Consider the following 24,320-nt stretch of genomic DNA (forward strand, 5'->3'; position numbering starts at 1 on the left):
CTGACACATGTGTTTCAGTTCTGATATTTTTGCTACGTTTCTTTATTGAGATATAACTTACATACCACAAAGTTGGCCAACACGTTAAAAATCTGTCATAAAAAACACATAGAAGTTATCATTTTAACCATTTTAAACCATACGATGCAGAGGTATGTCGTGCAAACATCACCACTATCTAGTTCGGAACTTTTCCATCACCCAAGAGGAAACTCCCTATTCACGGCTGACACAGTTTGAAAGCTAAAAATACGTTTTGTCCCCCAGATCGGGAACACTCGGGTAGAAACAAAGAAAAACAATTAAATTAATAAAACTTTTCTTTAAACATAAATCTGGAAAGAAACATCATCAATGTGACTTGGATCATATTCTCATGCAGAATAAAGAAACCTAATGAGATACATTTTATAATGGATAAAATAAGATCTCAAATAAAAGTTTTACAGCAACTAGGTTTTACAACTCCCTGTAAATCCACTGAGTACAGAACACCATGTTGTACCTGACAATCAAGGGATTGAACTGAGGACAGCCTTGAAAGCACAGTGGGGAGGGTGAATGGGTGTCGTAGTGATGGCCTCTAATCTTATGGTATTACTTGACACTGGGATTAGAAGGATCCAGAGGAACACGCAGGCTCAGTTAGTTTACAGTATCTGCCACAGGTGACGGAGTGGTAGATGACGGCATTGTGGACAGCTGTTTGCCAACCCAGGCGTGGGGTAAAGGTTGGTAACAGGTGTCTTGAGTTCTAGCACCATTTCCTTCCAATCATCTTACTTTAATGAAATACAAATTAGTAGTGACCTGAAAATACTGCCACTGAATTGAAGGGTGGCTATACAAGGACCTGTAGCATATTATTTGCTGGTTTCAGTTTCTAGTGTCCTATGAAGAAAAGAACTGAGGGTTGTTGCTTAAGAAAGTACCTTCAGCAGGTACGCTTCCTCGTGTCCCTCCCGGACAGGGAATTATGGCTTCACTTTGGAGCGTCCAGGTCTGCAGACTATGCTCCTACCTGGTCTGAGAACAGAAAAGCAACGGTTGGAAGATATTTAATTTAACCCTGCATTTAGCTCACTGGGTTTTAATGGTGTGCTTTTTTTTCATTTGTTCAATTGTCCGCTCGTTCATTAAAAAATACAAAAAAGTACTGACTGCCTTCTATGTAACAGGGACTGGTCCAGGCAGTGGGGACGTCAGTGAACAAAACAGTGCTGTTAATGGGAAAAGGGTACAGTTTTTGTACATATTTCTCGGAGTCGGACATTCTTCAGAGCGCATCTGGACTGATCGGTGATTAGTGGGACATCGGTGGGGCTGAGAAAGGGCCAGCTGGTAGAACTGCATCCTGTTTCTGCACCCCAGAACCTCCATACAAGCAGTAAAACTGAGAATAAGGGAAAGGTGAACGTGCCCTCCTTCGCTCTACTGAGGCCCAGGATCTCAGATGCTGGCTTTTTCCTTTCAAACTGCCCACTCCCATAACCCCAGGACAAAACGATCGTTTCCTGGGGTTTCTCCTCCTAGCTGGGGAATAGCATGCAACTCTTAATATATTATGAGACACAGCCACAATCATAATAAATCCCATGCACCCGGGAAGAGTCTTCAGCAAACAGATGACACAGAGCCACGCATCGCCCACACGGCCCTTTCGTGTCCACCTCGAGCAGGCCTGCAGAGCCAGAAGTGACCACCTTCTCCGGGCAGGGCTCCAGTTCTGGCAGCAGAGACAAAAGAAAGACAGGGCCCAGCACAATACCCCAAACCAGTGGTGCTCAGCGTGGAGAGGTGAAGCAGCCTTCCGGGACACAGGGTGCCTGAGTCAAAAGGAGGCTAGGAAAAGAACCACGGTGGGGGGTGGGGGTGTCGGGGGTAGCAGGAAGTCTAGACAAAATGAGTAGTGACTAGAAAAAAAAAAAAAAAAGGAAAACCGGGGAGAAAAACACATTACTTTACTGTAATAACCCAAACCAAGAAGCAGGCATATTGCCATGCTGCCCGTAACTCTGAAACAGGCCTTATGCTCCATGACGAGATGAATGACGGGGTGAGGGAGTGAGGGGTGAGCCAAGGGGGGTTATTCGCACGGAATGCCTGAACATGGTATCTCGCAGACAGGGAGAGCCCCTGGCCAACAGGACCATTAAAAACTGTCTGCTCCCTACGTTTGTTACAAGAAACATGAGGCGCTCCAATAAAACCAGCTATTGGCAGGGGGAAATGTAACGTCTGACTTGTGAGGCAAAAAGAGCCAGCTGCTCCAGCCTCTAGGACTCCACGACAACTTCCTACTTCAAGTTCCCAGCTGTCCCACAGCTCAGGAAAAGGGGGTGAAGTCAGCCGCCCCCCAACTCCTCTAGACCCCCCGCCCCCGCCAACAACAGGAGTGTTCCAAGTTTTATCAGCTTCATTCATGCAGTGGGGTTTGAAGTGAGAGTCCTCAGTGTGGTTCAGGGACAAGAGAGGGGCCTGGCGAACCCAGGCTGGGAGAGCAAACGAGACAGGACACACAGGAGTAAAGGCCTGGAGTCTCACTTGTGACAGAAAAGGTGATCTCGCTCTCCCAGGCTGCCCGAAATCCTACACCCAGGGGCCCCAGGCCCCAGTGCCCTTGGGGTCACAGCGGGGGTCCTGTTCCGGGAAGTGCACGGGCACTGAGTGTTTGTGGTAGAACTGCAGGCGGGAAAGGAGCTGCTTGACGACATGCGGATAGTCTCTTGACAAGTCATTTCTTTCTTCTGGGTCCTGAGCAATATCAAAGAGCCAGAGGGTCTTGGTCGGAGGGTCTGATGAGGGTATCACGGAAGCATTGTATGCAGACGGTGGAGGAAACCAACAGCCACAGCCTGGCAAAGAAATACAATAGTTTATTGAGGGGGAGGCATTGTAGGCATGTTCTAATTTCAAGGGTTATGGACATGGACACATAAAAAAGATGTGGCCCTTGATGTGGTATTGATGTCTTTTTCCGACTCTACCTCCTGGTTTACTGCTTCACAACCAGGAGGATCCAGGAATGTGCATGCGTGTGTGTGCGTATGGGTGTGAGTGTGTGTGTGGGGGGTGGTGAAAGGGAGGATGTGGGTGTGGGTATGTGGGGGTGTTTAGTTGTCACAGTGACTTAGGGAAGCTACTATCAGTATATAATGGTCATGGGCCAGGGAAGCTACGACATCTTGCAATACATGGAATGGTACCAAACAAAGACGAGCTGTCTTACCGCAAATGCCCAGAATGTCATCATTATAAACATTCCTTAATTGCATCACAGTCTTTATCATCACACCACATATTTTTAAAGTATTTAAAAGAGGTTACTTTTGGGGCAACTGGGTGGCTCAGTCAGTTAAGTGTCTGAGTTCAGATCAGGTCATGATCTTGAGGTTTTTGGGTTCGAGCCCTGAGTCGGGCTCTGTGCTGACAGCTCTGAGCCTGGGGGTTGCTTCCAATTCTGTGTCTCCTCTCTCTGCCCCTCCCCTGCTTGTGCTCTGTCTCTCTCTGTCTCTTTCTCTCTCTCAACAAATAAACATTAAAAAAATTTTTAAAAAAGTACAAGCTATCACTTTTAGAGAATGTGCTCAGAGGAAGCAACCAGGTCCCTAAGCTATACACTTGGTTGAGGATATAGTTTTCAGAGATTCTCCCTCCTGGCTACATGTGCTGTGCCCGGCCGCCATGCATCTCTGAAATCTGATTTTCCATGAAACAGTACAGTGGCCTTTCTTCCTTTTACTGCCCCCTACAGTTATTTCTCAATTTTTTATTATTTTAGTTTTTATTATTATTTTTTTTTGTTGTTGTTGTCAGGCCAGTAGATCATACCATTCTTCCTAATTCAGCAGCCCCAGAGGTATGTCCTGCAAAAGGCAATTGTTTGGTAAAGTTCTTGATGTTCTGGTGGGAAGGGCCAAGCACAAGCACCCTACCTGGGAAGCCAGTGAGGAGTTTCCAGTTCCCGTGTCTAATTGCAGCATGCAACGATGTGTTGAAGGCTAAATATTCTGGACGAGAAGAATCACCCTTTGCTGGTGCCAGTCTTTTCCCAGGACCTGGGAAGAAACAGTTTGGAAGACTTAGATCACTGTTACTGAAATGCATCGTTCTTTAAAAAAAAATTTTTTTTTTTAATGTTTATTAACTTTTGAGAGAGCGAGAGAGACAGGGTGTGAGCGGGCAAGGAGCAGAGAGAGATGGGAGACACAGAATCTGAAGCAGACTCTAGGTTCTGAGCTGTCAGCACAGAGCCTGACGCGGAACTCAAACTCACAAACCATGAGATAATGACCTGAGCTGAAGTCAGGCTCTTAACTGACTGAGCCACTCAAGCGCCCTGAAATGTGTCACTCTAAATCAACATTTAATATCCTTCCTGTAGAACAGTAGCTTTTATTTGACAAGTGTAAATGTGTATCCTACCATGGAAATGAAACTTCTATTAAATATAAACAGAAAGCCATAGTTACATTAAACATCAGTCATAAACCACCACTAATATAAAGAAAATCGCCAAGATATTAGAAAACCAATTCATCCTTAAAATTTTTTACAGTTTTAAAATTACTGTTTTCTATGAACATACAGCTGGCCATGGGCACTGTTCTGTAATAGCAGGGGATGCTGTTTTTGTATGTGCATTTTTTCTTTTTGCTGTTAAATGATTGAATTAGATAAATACATTTTCTATATATACATAGGCCTAGGTCGATAATGAAATAGATTATAAAATGTACATTTTAATGGTGTCTATCTCAAGCTATGAGAGTTCAATCATGCCATGACATACAGTACTATATTTATTTAAAAATTTTTTTAATGTTTTTATTTATTTTTGAGAGACAGAGAGAGACACTGTAAGCAGGGGAGGGGCAGAGAGAAAGGGAGATACAGAATCTGAAGCAGGCTCCAGGCTCTGAGCGGTCAGGACAGATCTCGAGCCCGACACGGAGCTTGAACCCAACAACGGTGAGATCATGAACTGAGCCAAAGTTGGACGCGCAACCAACTGAGCCACCCAGGTGCCCCATATTTTTTTTAACCATGGTTAGGAAAGATAAAATACTCAGTTCACTATTCAAACAGGGTAATTATGGGAATAAGAATGAATTGGTATACAAATGATTGGTTATTAACACGGATTACATTAGCATCTTGGAGTTTTATACTAATTGATCTTTAGGTTTTGGGGGGAGCAATTAACTCCCCCACCTTCTTGAAATTGGAACCAATTGAAAGGTAGAGGCCAGACAGCTGGAGCTAAAAATATTGCCCCTGTTACTGATAAAGTTGATTAGAGAGAACATAGCTTCAGATCTGTGGCAGAGAGCCCTTACTCACAGCTGACTCTTCTTGACTTAAAAAGACTAAATCACCCATCCCTGATCCTGTGGGACACCTGCTGGGTTCCTGCTGCGCTGAGAGCAGACCAGCGTGCTCACGTTACTCGTAGGGGCAGGCAAGCCCCCAAATTAGACAGACAGAGAGTCTGGAATGTGCATGCTCAGTTCCTTCTTTTGGCTAATCCCCTCCTTGGCCTGCTTTTGGGGAGTGCATAGGTGCAGAAGAGAGACCTCAGTTCTGCTGTAAAGACCCTGATAAACCCGTGAGCCCAGGCTATGCAGGTCCCCACCTCACTCCTACCTTGCATGTTGGAAAACCTGCAATTTAGGGCCTCACTATAAAATATCTAGTCTGTTTGAAGTCCACAGTTACCTATCAACTTTTCAACCACAGTCACAGCAATTGCCTAGGAGAGAGGGTACGCTTCCAAAGGCTGCCAGGCCACTGCCCAATGACTAAGAGCTGTGCCGTGTGCATGTGCTGTGTCTGTAACTGCGCTCTCCACCGTGGCGGCTGGCCTGTCTGTCCCCGACCCTGTCATGAAGGACTTTGGGAGTCCCTCCTCCCCGCTAGAGTGCGACTTGTGGGCTGTTGCCCCGGGCTTCCTGCAGGAGCAGTGTCAGTGGTGGAAAAAGTAGGCTTCCCTTCTTCTGGGCGGTCTTGTGGAAATGACCCTAGAGAGGCACACTGGAGACACAGCCAACACATGATGATGGTTTCAGACCTCAGTCTTAACAATCATGTACCAACAAATCGTTAGCACCAAACAGCAAATCTTCTTGACTTTGTTTCTCCGCCTGCTTGTGGATATTTTGGCTCCAGTATAAACGGATGCTTGCTGTGATCAAGGCGCAGAGGATGTCTATCATAGGAAATGCGTAAAACACAGACTGTGTTAGGACTGTGAGCCCTCATGATTTACTCCTCACGAGTTTGTGTAGAGGCCACATTCTGATACCAAAGGATATTAAACAAAACAAGTATGCTTTGTGAACATAAACAAAGAAAGGAAACTGAGCTATCTGAGCCATACTTGTATTTATATACATTTTTTTCTTAAAACAAACAGGAACGTAAAATACCTACACAATAAATAAGCCTAAGACTAAACGGTGAAAGAGGCTATTATCTCGATTCTATTTTTTTTTCTTATTGAGAAGTTAAACAAAGGGTAAATTATGAGGAACAATAGAACTAACACCTAGAATGGACAGATGTTAACATTTTGTGATATTTGCCTTAAAAAAAAAAGAAAGAAACAGAACAATGAAAATGGAGTGACAGTTTCCAGGTGACAGTGTGTCCCACCCTTACTCCTGTCCCTTCACCCCTGCCCCTGAGGCCACTGCTATCAGGGGTTCAGTGTACCGTGTATCCTGTAGCCATTTAAAGGTCCGGTTACATGTGCATGTGTCGTAGAATAATCGAGTCCTATTTTATACTTTAAAAATGTACATATGTATGTTATGCTATACATGCTCTGCAACTTGCTTTTTTCAATCCACTTCAGTATTTTTAGAGCTCTGTGATTATGTTTGTGTATATATATTCCTTTCAACTGTTTGGTATTTCACTATATAAAACCTAACAGTTTATTTACCCATTTCCCTGTTAGGCCTCAGGTTACTCCAATTCTTTATTTTTCCCCCTCCTATTATAAACTATCCTCCGGGAGCACTGTCACCTACATCCTCTTGTGCACGTGGGCAAGCGTTTCTCTAAGGTTTGTGTCTGGAAGCAAAAGTGCCCACTTGCAAGGTGCACACGGTTTCAACTTTACGACACACACGAATTGGTCCTCGGTCCAGTGATATCTCCCTTTCTCCATATCCTACAGCTGATACTTTCAGACTTAAAATTATGCCTATCTAAACATCTCAGAACCTTCGTCTTTCTTTTATCACTCAGTCAGCAAGAATTATCTTTCCTTTTCCGTGTCAATCTTAGGTTTGTTTTTAAAAACATTTTAAAGTCACACCCACAGAGAAAAGTGCACTAACAGCGCTGATGAAGACTGGACAGTACCCTGTGGGCACCAGCCCGCTCCAGAAACGCAGTATCACCAGGATTCCAGAAGCCGGTGTCGGCAGCCTCCAGTTACGATCCTGGTCTCCCAAGGTAACTGCCATCCAACAGTAGAGACTCTGCCTGCTTTTGAACTTTGTACAAATGGAAAGCATACACAGCATGTTCTCTTTTATTTCTGGCTTCAATTGATCTCACAGTATTTGTGAGATTCACCCCCGGTGTTGAGGTCCAGCCTGTTCCCAGCTCTTCATTCATTTTCACTGCTGGGTGTTATTCTGTTGCATGAAAATTCCACAAATCTTGCATGTAGACACAGAACCTACCAGGAACTGATTTGTGTGTGTGAAGTGAGGTAGGACTTCTACTTACTAATTTTTAAATGCCTAATCAACCTGCATTTATGGAATAAACCCCTTTAGTCATGATGTTTGTCCTTTTTATTTATTGCCAGATTCACATTTTGTTTGGGGCTTTTGACCTATGCTTAAATTGCTCTATAAATTTTTTTCTTAAAATAATCTTGTCAGAAGTGTTCCCTGAAGTGTTTGTGTAAGATGGATGCTATTTCCTAAATATTTGGAAGAGTTTATTTGTAAAAGCATCTGGGCCTAGAGTTTTCTTTGTGGGCAGGTTATTTATTAATTTAATGTCTTTAACAGACACAGAACTATTCAGATCTTCTATTTCTCTTTTTCTTAGTTTTGGTAAACTGTATTTTATTGGGAATTTGTCTAGTTCACACAAATTTTTGTTTCTGTATTACCTTTAATGTCTGCAGCATCTGTAGCAGTATCTTTTCATTCCTGATGTTGGCAATATGTGCTTTTCACTTTATTCCCATGATAAATTTTGTTAAAGGTTAACTGATTTCATTGATCTTTTCAAACCAACTTTTTAAAAAATGTTTTACTTTTAATACAGAGAGAGACACAGCACAAGAGGGGGAGTGAGTGGCAGAGAGGGAGACACGGAATCTGAAGCAGGCTCCAGGCTCTGAGCTAGCTGTCAGCACAGAACCTGACGTGGGGCTTGAACCCACGAAGGTGAGATCATGATCTGAGCTGAAGTCGGAGGCTTAACCGACTGAGCCACTCGGGCACCCCAACAAACCAACCTTTTACCTAGTAGTCCCTCTCTGTAGTATTTTAGTTTTCTATTTCATAATTTTGCTTCTTCTCTTTATTATTTCCTTTCCTCCATTTCCTTTTGGCTCACTTTGCTCTTCTATTCATAGCTTCCTGGGGCACCTGGGTTCAGTCGGTTGAGTGTCCGGCTTCAGCTCAGGTCATGATCTCACGGTTCGTGGATTCGAGCCCAGAGCCTGGAGCCTGTCTTCAGATTCTGTGTCTCCCTCTCTCTCTGACCCTCCCCTGCTAACACTGTCTCTCTCTCTCTCTCTAAGACAAAAAAAAAAAACAAACCATATTCATAGTTTCCTGAGTAATTTTCAGCACTTTTTCATTTCTGATATATACATTTAATAGTATAAATTTTCATCCAAGCACAAATTTATTTTTGTCTTGCATATTTCAAACTTGCATCTTTGCATATTTCAAAATATTTTCTATTTTTTGTTGAGATTTCCTTTCTGATTCATGGACTGTCCAAAAGGGTATCACTTAATGACCGAACATTTGAAAAGTTCCTTTTGTTATGAATTTCCAGTTTAATTCCATTATGATTACAAAATATATCTATGGATGTTTTTAGAAGTAAACTTCTAACTTTAGAATCATGTTAGATGTGCAGTACATAATTTAAATCCTCTGAAATGTGTTTCCACTTACTTTATGGCCCAGTATGTGGTCAATTGTATAATGTTTCATTCTCACTTGAAAAAAAATCTAGTCTCAAACTATTGGGTGCAGTGATCCATATATATTATAGTTTGTTAACTATGCTGTTCAAATATTTTACATTCCTACTGACTCTTTGTTCCAATAGTTACTGAGAGAGTGATGTTGAAAATTTCTGTGAATGAAAACGTGCTTATTTCTCTTTGAAGTTTTGTCATTTTTTGAGACTATATTAAGTACCCATTTGGAGGCTTTATAACTTTCTGATTGCTCTTTTTATAATTTTGAAAGGTCTCTCTTCATCGCCAGCAACACCTTCCTCCTTTAGTCTACTTTATCCTATGTACAGATAAATTAGTTGTCAGCATTTGTGTTTGCATATTTTATTTCTTTCTATCCATCTCACATGCAATACAAAGAAGTATAAAATGGGGTGATAGGCAGGATAGAGGCTCCCAAAGGTGTCCATGCCCTAACCCCCTGGAAGTTGTGGAAATGTTACCTTACATAACAAGAGACTTTGCAGATATGTCTAAGTATAGAGACCTTGAGATGTGGAGGTTATTTCACATTGTCTGAGTGGTCCCAATCTACCCATGAGTCCATAAAAGCAGGGACAATTTCCTGACTTTGGTCAGAGGGAGATGTGGCCACAGAAGAAGGGTCTGCGATGCAGTGTTGCTGACTCTGAAGACGGAGGAGTGGCCTCGAGCTAAGGAATGTGGGCAGCCATCAGGATGGAAAAGGCAAGGAAATGGATTCTGGACTAGACCCTCTGGAAGGGAACAGCAGTGCTAAAATTTGACCTTAGCCCTGTAAAACCCAATTCACACTTCTGACCTACAAAACTGTCAGACAAGACACCTGCATTCTTTTGAGCCACTGAATTTGTGATAATTTATTACAGCACCAATAGAAAACTATACACAAGTGAGATGTGTATTTGGAATCTTGCAAATTAATTAGGAAGATATTACATATGAAATGGCTAAATAAACAATGTCAGACAGAATATAATTAAGGTCAAACAGTAAACATTATAAAAGGTCACAGTAGAAAGAAGTTGATACAGGTCAAAGTGCACAGGAAGGATGGATGAAGAAAGTGGGACTTTCCTTAAGACCTGAAAGATACACCTCTTCATTGTCTACCACTCTACCCTCTTCCTGTGTGAAAAATATATAGGGTATTGGGGCACCTGGGTGGCTCAGGTGGTTAAGTGTCTGACTCTTGATTTCGGCTCAGAACACAGTCTCATAGTTTATGGGATCAAGCTCTGTGTCCAGCTCTGTCAGCCCTGCTGACAGCTGGAGCCTGCTTGGGATTCTCTCTCTCACCTTCTGTCTGCCCCTCCCCTACTGGTGCATGCATGCTCTTTCTCTCTTTTAAAATAAATAAATAAATCTTTTTTTTAAAAAAGGTGTAGGGTATATGGGGTGTCTAGGTGGCATAGTCAGTTAAGTATCTGACTCCAGTTCAGGTCATGATCTTACGGTTTGTGAGTTTGAGCCCCACATCAGGTTCTGTGCTGACAGCCCAGAGCCTGGAGCCTGTTTTGGATTCTGTGTCTCAGTCTCTCTCTGCTCCTCCCCCGCTGATGCTCTGTCTCTCTCAAAAATGAATAAACATTAAAAAAATTTTTTTTAATGTGGGGTCTGGCCTGGGTCTGATTTAGTTCTATAATCCCAAAGCCTTACCCCCACGGCCAGCCGCATCAATGAGAAGCACCTAACAACTCTCACTGAAACAACAGATGATTGAAAACTGGATAAACAGAAGGTGAAGAAGGGACTTTTAGCCTGAAGAATGAGAACAGAAGTCTCGGCGATGGAGGGTCTCCAGGGGACAGTGAGGGCAGTGCCGTTGGAGGCGGTGGTGGGACGGTGGGTGGACGGGGTGAGATAGCTTTGGGGGTGTGAAAGGCCAGAACTGTCACTTTCCTTCTCATCAACAGGGAGGCACAAGAGGAATTTAAATATTTTTTAAATAAACTTTTTTTCTAATAGCTTTATTACAATGTAATTCACATATGATACAATTCATTCCTTTAGAGTATAAAATTCAATGGTTTTTAGCATATTCACGGAGCCTTGCAAGCAGCTTGATGGAAAGGGAGAGGACATTGGATTTGTTAACCTCTGGGCAGAAACTAGGGGTCCAAAGAGAAGCATAAGCAAAAAAAAAAAAAAAACTTTCTCTTTTCCTTCTAAACTGAAGGCCACCTCTGACATAATAAAGCTCTTTGGCCAGACAGAAATACTCAGTTATCAGATGGACCGATCATGTGTACTGATTGTGGACATTAGTGAAATATTTTAGGGCATATGAAGGAAATCACTATCTTACATATTATGTAGGAAACGTATAGAGCTCCTTATCTGGGCAACCCTGGAAATCTGAAGGAGTTCAAGCTTCTAGAATGAGGTGGGGTCGATGGTTTCTGCGGAGAAGCCAGCAGGGCTCCAGAAGTCCCGTGAGAGCTGTGACTGGATGGGATGGTGAGTTAGCAGGCAGGGTCCAGGGGCCCTGCCTTCATTTCATGCAGTGCTGGTGAACTCGTAGGGAAGAACTTGCAGTATTTGCTAAATATATTATACTTTTCTACGTTTTTGTTTGAAAAAGGGGTCTGCAGCTAAACTCTAATTGGAAAGATACTAATTAGTGATGGGTGATGGACTGGGGAAGGGACTGAGAGGTGCCAGGGGATGCTTCTGATCTCCTGGTGCTCGTGAAAGGCAACCTTGTTCTTCTGATGGACAATGTGCCCTCATGATTCTTTGGAAACCACTGTCTAATACAGTCTGTGATATTTTTCCTATGTAATTTATATGTTTATTGTATGTGAGTTGGACACACAAAAACATATGAACAGGAAAATTAAAATTAGCTAAGTTTACTGGCTGCTGTTAACATTCTGGTGTATAACCCTTGAGATTTTTAACTACACGAGGCTTAAGTAAAATAAATATGTTAGTTGGCTTGAAGATAAGAAGAGGAAAGTTGACAGAAAGCAAAGTTTTCATGCCTAGAGACAACCAGGCAGGGTAATCAGGAGTCCTAGGCATCAGGAGAGGGGTGAAGGGGATGGTCTGGGCCTCTTCCTCTCTGGGATGTAGAACGCACTGGGTGTGGCTGGAGAATGCGGCGGGGGAAGAGTTAATGCTGTGGCCCTGCAGGAAAGGGCTGCTGGGGATGGTAACCAGCGGGAGGAGAGGGCCATGTGACTGGAGTGAAGTCCCTGCCGGACCCTCTCCCAGAAGGCCACAGTGCACAGCAGTAGAGAGCATGCACTTTTGGACCAAGATTTCTTGGGTTTGAATCTCAGCTCTGTTATTCATGGGCTGAGTGAGCTCAGGTGTTAGCTGAACTCTCTAGTCCTACACTTCCTCATCTATAAAATGACGATGAGATCATCCATTTCACAGGACTATTGTGTTTCCGAAATACGATGATACAGTGAAAATGTTCCTTAGCGCTGTGTTCAGAATATAGTATGTGCACAATAAATGGTTTTGATACCAGTTGTTCAATCTTGGGCAAATTTCTTAACTCCCCATGCCTCAATTTACTATATAAAAGTAATATAATAATAAGTGAGATAAAGCAAATATAGTGTTTAGCATAGTATCTGGTATATTGTAAGACTATTATCAACATTGTCACCATTAAAGATAATAACATAATACCTAAAAGCACTTGCTACATGCTTATAAACATAAAATGCTGGGTTAAGTGTTCCATGTATGTTAACTCATTTAATCCGTGCAATAGCTCTATGAGGTAGGTAATAATGGCCGGTGGTAACTGTCACTGAATGGTAGCTATTATCAGTATAATACAGGTTTTCTTCTTTTATATCCTCTTTTACTGACGACCTTACAAAGAAAAGAAAAGTAGGCAAATCTCATTTTATAACAGAAAACAAACAAACCGAAAAACCAAAACTCAAACCAGATAAACCACTCCTCTGGTCTGGGTCTGGAGAGGACCTATATTTGCTCCTCGACACACATTCCAGAGTTTGAACAGGGTTAGCGGAAAAAGCATTAATGGTGAGGCTTTAATTTGCTACTTTACGGTTTAGTACCTTCTTATTTCTCCTGAGCTCCTTCTGTTTTTGATCGCTTTTACAATTTACAAAGACCAGCTTAAAAGTGTATTCTACTTCTAACGACCCATTTTATTCTTCCTGCTGCTGGTGTGATGCCACCTTCATGCTTTCGTGCCATATATAGTTGTGCTTAGAGCAAAACTTACTTGGGCTAAGTGGGGAACACCCCCCCGTCAGCTTTTCCAGATATTTGGTGATCAAGGTATTTTTTAATATAGAATCCTGTCAAGTATGTTTTTTAAGGAACGGACAAATTTGTTAGCTTATTATGTGAGTCAAATATGCCTCTTAAATAAAACACTACAGTTTTATTTACACTCAACATTTGACTGGCTGACTAATTCCTTCATGGCTCAGTCCAAGAAGCAGTCAAAGGATTGCCAAATCAAAGTGAAGTTCAAGTCACTAAGGCCTTACTGTGCCAGCTAGTCTGCCCGCGAGTCCCACCGCCCCCAGCCCGTGAGTCGTCCGTGGCGCATTTGGGCGGCAGCATCCCCGGGCGCGCTCAGTGCACACGCGGATCAAATCTCTAGTCTGCTCACGGTGTGACACATCCGGGAAGCTGCAGGCTCAGGCCACGCTGCCTCTCATCTCACCGTGTGGTAAGGACTTACACACCCAGATGCAAATGTGTTCATGGTTGTCTTGATTCTTGTTTTAAAAAGTCATTCTAGACCTCAAAATAGAGGTTTTTCTCTCTAAAAATAGTTCCCAATAAAACACTGGCTAGAACCCCACACTCTGAGCTGATGCTTTATTGGCCCTTTCTGCTTAATCTTCAGCGATGGAAAAAGCCCCTACTAGCCGTAGGTATGGCTCTGGTAACTGGCAAGCTGGGATTTCCAGATGGTTAGGGATTTACCTGCAGCATTCCCTGTACCTTGCTCACTATTATGAGAAACCACTCAATATTCTGAGAAACCACTGTGCATGTTCATAGCCTTCAGAATAATTAATCTATTAAGTCACTGAGCCACTCTGAATTTCTATTTTCTTGTATGTAAAATGAGGAGAAAAATAATGCCCTACCTCACTGGATAATTGTGAGCTGGGTGGATAACTGGATGGGGGTGGTGAGTATTCTTGCACTATAAGTATAAAAATCGTAGTTACAGGTCTCTTGAATTTCCACAGCAGTTGTCCTAGGATGGGGTACACGGATCATCTAATTGACCAACTGAAAGAAGTCATTTCAATTCAGGTTGAACCTATGGCCTTTGATGGATAGCCATCAAAGTCAAGGCGTGGTCAGCTGCCCAGACCTATAACAATTGTAAAACCTGAACCAGCTGCCAATGGAACAAAATATTATTAGAAAATTGTGGCAATTAGGGGCACCTGGGTGACTCAGTTGGTGAAGCACCTGACTCTTGACTCTGGCTCAGGCCATGATGTCATGGTTCGTGAGTCCAAGCCCTGCATCGGGCTCTGTGCTGACAGCTTGGGATCTTTTCTCTTCCTCTCTCTCGCTCTCTCAAAATAGATAAACTTAAAAAAAAATTGTGCAAAAGAGACGACAGGAGTAATAGGGGAAGTCAAGAGGTAAAAAGTCTGTTACTAATATGAATGGGTCCTGCCCAGAGATCGACTGGGCAGCACACTACCTACAATTAATACTATGCTGTGTCCTTAAAAACTTGCTCAGACGGCAGATCTTATATTAAGCATTCTTATCACACACACACACACACACACACACGAAAATAATAATAAGAGGGTGGGAAGAAACTTCTGGAGGTGATGGTGTAGAATGTGGCAATGGTTTCATGTACGTATACTTACCTCAAAACTCATCAAGTTGTAAATATTAAGCTTTTACATATTTTTAAATATTAATATGTAAATGTACAGATTTTTATATGTCAACCATACCTAACAAAGTGGTTTTAAAGTGAATGAAAAAAGAATACTCTGTGGAAAAACAACAACATGCCAATACCATCTAAATTATGTATGCTAACCCAGAAATCTGTTTAAACTTGTTAAAACAGTGTGAAACAGATCAGGGATTCCCAATTCTGGTTGTGCATTAGGATGGCCTGACCCCTGCAGTCACCTTAGGACTTAACGATGGTGCCCGGAGCCCAGCGAAGCCCAGCCACTGGCTTCTTGGCAGGCCCCGCCCAGCCCAACATCACCTCCTGGTTTTCTGTCACCTGTAAGGATCTGAAATCACCATCTTCAGCACAGCATTTACTATGCTTGCAATGGTCTTCACACAGCTCTTCCCTCCAGACAATGCCACATGGTTGCCCATAGTAAAACACAGCTAAAAGCAGAGTTGTCCAACCTCCACCTAGGCTCAAAGCCAGCAATCCCCTGGGGACCCCTGGGTGAACGCCAGGGGCCCGGGGCCCTCTGCTGGATGCACCCACATGGGCTCAAGTGCAAAGTGAGGGGTTCTGGAGAGCCACATCGGCACTGCGGTCCAGGGGAGCTGGTTTGTGGGCCACCTGCCCTTTGCCCTTCAGGGGCACTCCCATCCCTTAGGGTCCATGCAGCTCTGCTGGTGTGTACCTCTGAGAAAGGTAAGGCAGAGAGGCTGGACTAGCATCAAAAATTCCCCCCAAACTCATCCTGCCCCTTGTATCTGGACTTAACCTTGATTGCTGCAAGTTTTCTGTTACACCCACACTGCTTTAGAATCCTGTCTCTTCTTGGCGAAATCCTTACAATGTGAAACAGGAGTGTTGGGGAAAATACACCAGACATAAAGTTAATCAGAAAAAGGTGAGGAGGAATATTACAGATGTTATTTATTACCTACAAGGGAAAAATCAAAATGCTCATAATTTTTATATAGGCACTCCACATGACATATTTCAAATGGATCTGGGTTTACGATTTTTAGTTTACAAAGTCAGTTTCTCTAACACCTACTCATTCAGTTCATATTTGATATTTTAAAAGTCCTAATGAAAAAAGTGCTTTGATGTGGCTTGCTCAGCCTAGACAGAGTTCAAATGTTAATCATTACTGAATTGTGCATAATAAGTATTCAGAGAATGTGTGTGCCTGTGTCACAGGGAACTCCAACCCTTGGTTAATATCTGACATTAACCAGGAGTGTATCAAGTGAGCGATGGAAACCCAAAAAACACACAACAACCATTCAGTGGATCCTCAGCTCATGACTGTCCTGATAAATTTATCAATTTATATCTGAAATGGGCTGTCCAGAGATCCTCTCATGCTTTGGTTCATATTGAATCTTGAATAAATGTACTATTTTATATTGCTCATTCATTTGCTTATTAAACAAACATATCTGTTGTTGGCCACTCTACATGCTTGATTCTGAATCTTCAGAATGAATATACCAGTGTCCAGCAGATAATAATTTCATTAAAACACCATGAATTCTAAGCCAGTGGGACAAAGATTTGTTGGCTGACTGAATAGCATGTGTGACATGTGACATGTGAGGTGACTTCCACGGAGATGCTAACCCCCTGGAAGGACCCAGCAGAGCAGTGCTCCCTGAGCCAGGCTCTGAAGGACAGGGTGAAGGCAGTAGAGAAAGAAAGTGTGACAAAAATGATCTGGGGAGGGGAAGTGTCTGTCTTCTTGAAATTTCCTCCTCTCTGTAATGTCTTGCTCCTTTTCAGCCTCTAAATGAGGAAATGCATGCAAAGCACTTAATCACAGTGCATGGCAGAGAAAATGCTCCATCAGGGGTGGTTATTATTTCTACTTGAGATTGGTTTTTTCAGTGTTTATTTTTGAGAAACAGAGAGACAGAATGCTGGGGTGGGGGGAGGGGCAGAGAGAAGAGAGAGACACAGAATCCAAAGCAGGCTTCAGGCTCTGAGCTGTCAGCACAGAGCCCTATGCAGGGCTAGAACTTGTGAACCGTAAGATAATGACCTGAGAAGAAATCGGATGCTCAACCGACTGAGCCACCCAGGTGCCCCAGCTTGAGATTGTGTTTTAGCCTCCTTCGCTTTTTTTTCTTCTTTCTCTGTTCATCTCTTAAATGTTTTTATTCCCCAGGTTCAGTGCTCAGTGTTACCCTGGACCCAACATTCTAGGCCCCCAAATCTTATCTCCTACCCAGTTCATTCTCTCTGTTCTATTCAATTGCTAGTGCCTCTAACCCAGGCTTGGATGCCAGGCACCATGTGACCAGAACCAGGCCTTCTGGCCTCATACACACATTGCACTTCAGCCATGTTGCAACCCTGCATTTGTAGATAGGGAATTGGACATCATCTTCCATTTCTAGTCTAAACCATCAAAACAGCGTCAACCCCTTCAGCTTGCCCCTCCTCTCTCCTCCATGGACAACAGTACATGTACTGCCTCTGGCTCCACCTCCTTTCTGCTGCCGCCATGAGCCACTTGGCCTTGTTTCAGCCTGTGCCCAGGGTGAGGAGTAGAGGTGGCAGGCAGAGAAATCCTGTATGTCTGCCCATAAGAAGCTTCTACAGGCAGCTCCTCTCTGATATAGCCTACACCCAGCCAAGTCCTGGACTCCCGAGCTGGGTGCCTGTCTCCGCATCTTCCTGCTGTGGTTACAGTGGTAGAAATATTTGCACAGAGAAGAGAAAGGGATAGAGTGTGGGACCCTGAAGAGAACCAACATTTGGAGAGAATGCAGAGGGAAATGAGCCTGCAAAAGACTGAGGAGGAGGAGTTGGACTAAGGGAATACCTCCGAAGCTGGGGGACTATTCCACGGAGGAAATGGTGACTGCCCGAGAGAAGGGAAGTCTGAGAAAGCAGGGAAGGAGAACAGCGGATTTGGCAAATAGGACATCAGTGATGACAATGGAGACAGCAGTTCCACTGGGCTTGTAACATACAAGACCCAGAATAAACATTCACAAGGGATCCAGTGAGCTTGTAATAACAAAGATAAAACAGATACAAGAGTGTGTCTTTTCTCTAATCATCCTCCAATTAAAGTCATAACAGGTGATCATTTCCAGTTCTGACATCATCACATGCCAACCACGGTCTCTGCTCTGACCCTGCCCCAAAATGGGCAAACTCAATGCAGAACTATGGGTATCCAGTGGATTTACATTTTTAGTTTGTTTCTCTCTAAATACAAGCTTTTAAAGTAATTGGTAGAGTCCGTCAGCAAATAGCTATAAATAGGCGCTGTGTATATATAAAAAAGGCAAAACTAACCAAAAATATTCATCTTCAGCCTGTGATTAAGATGATGAGCATGAACAAGGCTGGGTCATCTGTTCCCTGGCGGGGGATGAAAGAAGACTCCCCCGTCCCCCAACATGGCATTTGGTGAAATCCCAACCACAAAGCCTCATGGTCCAAAACGCCTTGCTGAAGGCCTTGCTTTTCTTGTGTTCATATTCCAGTGCGTATCAAAGACATGTCTAGGCTCTGAGCACGTTTTTGGATAAGGTTGGGGGGAAAAAGGTGAATTAATACTTAATCTGGAAAGGGGGCCCTGCCCATGGAATTAGCCTGTGATGGCTGTCAGGCGGGCCTGGCCTCACCGGGCAGGTGGGTGATGCTGTCCTTTCTGACCCCAGGGCTCATGCTGGGACAGCAGTGCCAACGAATGCAGTGCAGAAAGCTAAAGCTGGCTGGCACGCCTCCAAGGAGAGCCCTCCACAGCTCTGCTATCCTACAGCCCAAACCCCGGCATGTTACTCAAACCCTGTAATCACAGAAATGAGGACCACTAGGTTCTGCTGGCCAAAGGTAAAAAAGCGAAAATCTGAGATGACTCTGTAGCTACCCTAATTCGTGGAAGCAGCCTGCTTCAAACTAAGGATGTTTCATATTTTGAGACTACGGGGGTCTCACACAAACCAGGATTCAGAACACATTCTCTGTTTCCAAGGAAAACTGGAAGCACATTTGGAGAAGTAAGCAAAGATGGTGTCTTTGCTCTGCAACTGACTGAGAGAGAATGAAGTGCTGGAGACCAGCCACCAGCTTGTTCAGACCCACTTGAGAAGATCTGGTTCCAGAGAGCAGCCCCTTTGGATGCTCATGCCTTTGTAGATGCTGATTTCTATCTGGCAGTTTGATTAGGGAGTCCAACAGATAGACTTCCAAGATTCCTGAAGCCCCAGTGTTCGCCCTAAAAACCAGGGTTAGCAGTCACGTCCATGATTCCAGAGTGCTTCACGAAGGGTGCTGGCTGCCAGACCCCTCCCCACACATTTGGGAAGTGACTCACAGAAGGGGCAGAATCTGACCCTGGGCTGGCCATACCAGACTGGAGAGACACTCTCTCCCGACCGGTCATTTGCTCTCTATCTGAAGCCCAAAGCAGGTGGGAGGGACTTGACGCTAAACATGGCTACAACTTCTTTCCCCCCATACCAGTGTGAGCCTGCTCACATTAAGGACGATGCGCAGAGCTAAATCCCACTTCTGGGATTTGTGTATGGAAAACCAATTAAGATACAGAGAAAAACAAGACAGAACTGAATTTTCCATCAGAGTCAAAGATATTGAGAATCAGGCAGATTGGCAAATGGAATGGAGGGGTCCACTGTCACATTGGGGGCTCATCCTACTATAGGATGGTACTCTAGGCAAATAAAACCCCATGGGGCTACAGTAAATTCTGAAAACATGGCTGTTTGCTTTAATACTCTCTCCAGGCTCTAGTATAATTTGTCACATGAAGAATCTTGACAACATGGAAAAATTTTAAAAGATACCAAGGGTATTACCACTCCCACTTGCAACTTCTTTTTGTGTGTGGGGAGGGGTTTGTAAATTGGAAAGTGGGAGTATTGGTAACTAGACACTCCATGATAAACCCAGAGCTGGGCAGGAAAAGCAAAACAGGAAGCTGGCTACAGAGGGCTAGATGCTCACGGGCAACCTCTACTCCCCACCCAGTACTTTGCCCAAATGTCTCTCTTCGGGACTGGAATTCCCAACCAGAGGATTCTTCTGTAAGTGACTAAAGCTTTGCATTTATGAAGGTATCATGTATTAAAACAAGAAGAAGGAACCAACGAGAATATTTTGAACATCTGCTGTGTTGAAGAAGCCATGCAAGGTGTCACAGAAATGATAGAAAACATTCATGAATTAGGTTTTTTCTGAGGGGGTGCCAGGTACAATTTTAGATACTAAGAAAGTATCTTAAGAAGCTTATAATTAAGTGGAAGGATAAATGTCAATAAAAGACAACTGATGACAAACGCTAAAGGAGTGGCATATAATTGAAATAATTCAAGCATTAATTGAGCACCGAGTATTCGCAAGCCATTGTGCAAAGGGCTTTGGGAGCGTTACAGAATGCCAGATGTAGAAAGCTTATTTCTGGCTGGTGGAGAAAGGGAGAGCTTCCTGGGAAAGGGAAGACTTGGGAAAGAGGGCTGGCACTGAAGGACTGGTAGGACTCGGGAGGTGGACAGATAGGAAGTGGTGGTCCCGGGCAGAGGGGAAGAAACTGGGGCAGGGGTCTGGAGGACAGTCACACATCCTGGCTGGAGGAGGACACAGTAACAACAGTTTGGGAAGGCTGGGTTGAGTCAGTTCCCCCAAACTACAGAAGTTAGTCATATCTTTTTGAGGGGAAACAAAAGGGCACATTTTCGAAAGCTGCATCTCCATGCTCACTGTGATGTGATTATTACGTTTGTCAGATGACTCAATACCGGGAAAACGTCCCAGCGAGAAATAACTGTTGCCGAAAGAGGACAGGCCACACTGGAAATCAGCATGCTGTATTGCGACAGCAGGAAACCAATCAGAGAGCCTCCCTGGGCAGGCACGGAAACAGCCCAGGCCTGGGAGCTAGAGGGAAAGCCTACGTGACCAGCAGAGCAGGACTGTTAGGTCTGGAATGATGCTGCCGAAAGAAGGAAAAACTGAGGGAGATGCTTTTGGAGGGTACACACTTGGGTACAGCATCAACATCTCACCGGGCAGGGTCACTGCAGAAGAACATGGTTTGGGGCAATGATGCAAGAATAATTAAGGAGACAGCTGTTTTAGGATGAAGAATGTTAGAGCTCGTGGGGGGCCTGAGACAGCACGTCACCCAAGCTCCCATACATGCAGATGAGGAAACAGAACTTACGTTCCCTGGCCCAGCCAGTTGGTGTCCACGGTATCCAGTGTCATATCAGCCCATCCTAAAAAAGTCTGGACTCTTCCAATTGCATTGACAGCTGTGAGGGAATATAATTTTGAATTTGTGGCCAGGAAAAACCTGCGGTCCTCCTGCTGGACCTAAGAGGTGTCTTGTGATGGACTTAAATGAACCTGTGCATCCTCAGATCTTAATGCCAGGGTCCTTTCTCCTGAGTGGTCAAGGACAGTGGCGAGATGGGGAAGCTGTTTTCAAGCGTGAGGAAGGGACATCCAGGTCCTATTTAGCTATGTTTATTCTCCTGAAACACTTATCTCGGTGAGACCAAGAGCCGTCCTCAGAGAAATAAGGAGCAGGTGTCCTGGGACCTGGGAAGAAGCATTTCCGCCTGCCCTGTGTGACTCCTCTACCCTCACAGAGAGCACTTGCGTTCACACATTGGAGCTGGAGCCCCAGTTCCCAAACTGACAATTTACCACAACATATTTCCCTCTGCACTGCAGACACTTCTTGTACTAATACGAGTAAATTAGCCTGTCAGTCCTCTGGTACCCTTGGAACACTTGAAAGAAAGCCGGCAGCTTCCTGAGGCTTTTTCCAAAAGAAATATTTGCTACTAAAAAGTGATTTCCACACACATCCTTGCCTCCCTTGATCAGGAGATAATTACTGGGCTATTAAAGCCGTCGGAGCTGGGGGGCGCACAGCAAAGTGCGTGCCGCTGTAAGAGTGCCAGAAGGAGCCGAGAAAGCCACTGGATTCGTGCTCCTCCGGCCCCCTCCACTCTCACAAACTACCCCTACGTCAGGGCATCCAAGTTCCCACAGACCCAGTGCCGGTCTCCCTGGCTGGAGGGCTTGGATCAGACACCTGCTCCCCTGCTTATGGCCGCCCTCCTATTCATCCAGCCCAAGTCGCTTCCAGTGATGCAAGTGATGGACGTCCTATGGAGACTGGAATTCTTCCCCCATGGAATATAGGAATTGATTCATTATTTCAACAAATGTGTCTGCTCTGTACCTGGTGCCATACTAGGAACTGATTTCACCCCATTCAATGACTGCTCATTGAGCACCTACTAAGTGTCGGAAGCTGCTGCAGGGCCATTCTGTGCAGGCAAGGAGCTCTGGGTCTAGTACGGGCCTCTTCATTGTTTCAGTGCCTTGAGTCTCCCACCTGAGGGCAATGGGCAGAACCAGACAGGGTGCCTGGCACTCCTGGTGAGTCAAGAGTATAAGTAGAGTGCCTGAAAGGCTCTAAAACTCGTTAGGCATTAATGTTCAGGGAATAAAAAAGAAATGCCCCCCCCTTTTAAAGTTTATTTATTTTGAGAGAGAGTAACAGGGAGAAAGAGAGAGAAAGAGAGAGACAGACAGACAGAGGGAGGCAGAGCAAATTCAATAGGGGAGGGGCAGAGAGGGAAAGAGACAGAATCTCAAGCAGTCCCCAGGTTCTGAACTATTAGCACAGAGCTTGACATGGGGTTTGAACCCACTAACCGCGAGATCATGACCTGAGCTGAAGTCAGATACTTAACTGACTGAGCCACCCAGGTGCCCCAAGAAATGCCCTTTAGTTTCAAGAAGCTCACATAAGATATAAGCAGAGTTAGAATCCTACGAAAAGAAAAAGAAGTATCAGGGGAGAGATAATCTCTCAGGATTAGTAATTGCTCTCACAGATGTGACCAAAATGTGGAATGAAAAGCAAAAAAAGTGTTTCACTCCAACTCTGGGAAAAAATTTTCAATCAAAGCTAGTTCATTCCCCCTTCCTCCCCTTGCCACCCCCTCCATCCCCACCCACTGTTGAAGGTAGAGGACTTGGTCAATGCAGTCACACATGCTTCTCATGAGGAAGAAAGCAGAGGGTAGGTTCAAGGACAGGGAGGTTGGCAAGTATGTAACTCTCACGTGATTCAGAAGAGATGGAAACCATGGAGCCACCTGACTGCTGAGGGGAAAGGGTGAGAGCACGGAAGATCAGGGAAATCTCTTGGCATGGCAGGTAATTAATTTACAAAAACCAATAACCAAAGCAAAAATGGAAGCTGTAATTACCCAAATGCTTTCAAAGAGTGGATCCTGGAGAAGAGGCAAAAGATAGGCAGTTTCTACTTGTGCCCATGATGGTGGCTGGGTGAGGACTGGACCCTCTGATGCCCGATGCCCAATTCAGTGGGGCTGACTAGAGCCACCTGTCCATCCCCCACTCCCTCCCCAGTCTCTGCTCACTGAGAACAGTACCACAACCGGGCCCTCTCAGAGCTGGGAAGATGCCACCAGGTGTTCTATGTGTCCTCAGAGGTCTAGGTCAAGTCTCCCATAAAATCAAGGCCCATTGAGGGCTGGGACTGTATCTTCAAGTTCCTTTTACATTTTTAGTTGTGCCCCATTTTAGTAGTTCAGTACTTGTTGAGTGACTTGATTTTTCCCTGCAACATTCCTGCACCTGTCAACCAGAGACCATTGCTGGAGTCTCAGCACTGCCTTGCAGGGTTTTGTGAAAACAGTACACAGACAAACTAAGTGGGAAAAAGAGGAATGATAGTACATTCAGGTAAATATATATGGCCAACATGCCAGTGTCCTCTCATCCGGAAAGCGGCCCGATGAGCTGAAAAGTCCGTTTGAAGCAAAGTATAGTGTTTTGGCTATCAGTGACAGTTCCACTCGGTTCTGCAGGTTCGGGTCCACATTCACCCCCAGACATGATGCCTGTGGGACCTATGACAGCCCTGAGCCCTACAAGGAGCCCTTCAAGAGAACAGCTCTTTGCTGCTGGGCAAAGGGCAGTGCTAGACAGGTGTGAAGAGCCTGGACTCTGGTGACAAAGGACCCTGGAATATCAGTTCCACCACTTCCAAGCTGTGCAGCCTTGGGCAAATGACTTTTCTAAGGCTTACTTTATTTCTCTCTAAAATAGGAATAATGCTACCACCTACTTTCTTGGGGCTTCTGTGAGGATTAAATGGCCCAACACAAAGTGCCAAGCCAGTGCCTG

Source organism: Suricata suricatta, chromosome 6, assembly GCF_006229205.1.
Source record: "Suricata suricatta isolate VVHF042 chromosome 6, meerkat_22Aug2017_6uvM2_HiC, whole genome shotgun sequence".
In the NCBI taxonomy this organism is placed as follows: domain Eukaryota; kingdom Metazoa; phylum Chordata; class Mammalia; order Carnivora; family Herpestidae; genus Suricata; species Suricata suricatta.